At 41.9% G+C, this 1,170-nt stretch overlaps 1 protein-coding gene across 1 annotated transcript in view; it reads left to right on the top strand.

The window, feature by feature from the left end:
- MITD1 (microtubule interacting and trafficking domain containing 1) overlaps nt 1–1,170 on the top strand; it is an 8,233-nt gene that overhangs the window by 3,359 nt on the left and 3,704 nt on the right. The gene's annotated exons all lie outside the window — the stretch shown is intronic.

The raw sequence follows: 1,170 nt of genomic DNA, 5'->3' as shown, positions 1-1,170 counted from the left end.
CTACTCCCCCTCCCCCAAAGCCCATTTCTCCCTGTGTTTTTGGCCTTGCCGTTGGAGCTCGGTGGAGCGGACCCGTTTACTCTCCATTTCTGCTCCCCTGTACAGAAGCTATTCTTTTTTTTTTAATATATTTTATTGATTTTCCACAGAGAGGAAGGGAGAGAGATAGAGTTAGAAACATCGATGAGAGAGAAACATCGATCAGCTGCCTCCTGCACATCCCCTACTGGGGACGTGCCTGCAACCCAGGTACATGCCCTTGACCAGAATCAAACCCGGGACCCTTCAGTCTGCAGGCCAACGCTCTATCCACTGAGCCAAACCGGTTTCGGCCAGAAGCTATTCTTAACCTTTCTGGGGGCTGGGTGGGGAGTGAGGTGGTAGACACCCTCTTGAGAATCTGATGAAAGCTATAAAGACTGCAGACCTTCGCCTGCTGTTCTGAGGAATTCACAGATCCCCATTAAGCTTATGTGTGGACCCAGTTTAAATGAACACTACAGAGGAATACTGAATATGAATCCTATGTATTTCTCTTCATAATATAACCAAAATATTAAAGTATCTAAAGAAACTCCTGGGACGTCTTTGGAGTTTTTGTTTTTGTTTTAAATACATTTTATTGATTTTTTACAGAGAGGAAGGGAGAGGGATAGAGAATTAGAAACATCAATGAGAGAGAAACATGGATCAGCTGCCTCCTGAACACCTCCGACTGGGGATGTGCCCGCAACCAAGGTACATGCCCTTGACTGGAATCGAACCTGGGACCCTTTAGTCCGCAGGCCGACGTTCTATCCACTGAGCCAAACTGGTTAGGGCCGTCTTTGGAGTTTTGTTGTAAAACAGAACATTTCAGATTAGAGATGCTGTAGTATTTTTCCCTATTTATTATTAGTTCTCTCCTCATGAGCATTCTAGTTTACAACCATAAATATAAATCTTAAAGATCTTTGATAACTTATTCAATAATTATTCAACTTTAATGAATCCTACTGACCCTCTGGCACCCTAGTCTTTGGCTTGGGTTATTGAGAAGTACAATCAATTTCTGTTTAAAGCACTCCCGTACAAGTTCTAATGAAGACTTCTGAACTTCATATTATATTGCATTTATGTATTTAAACTCACTTTAGCTATTAAATTGCAGGACATAAAAGACTTAAATCT

This window comes from Myotis davidii, unplaced genomic scaffold, assembly GCF_000327345.1.
Source record: "Myotis davidii unplaced genomic scaffold, ASM32734v1 scaffold861, whole genome shotgun sequence".
In the NCBI taxonomy this organism is placed as follows: domain Eukaryota; kingdom Metazoa; phylum Chordata; class Mammalia; order Chiroptera; family Vespertilionidae; genus Myotis; species Myotis davidii.
The sequence above is the reverse complement of the archived record's forward strand: the minus strand, read 5'-3'. Positions and strand labels throughout refer to the sequence as shown.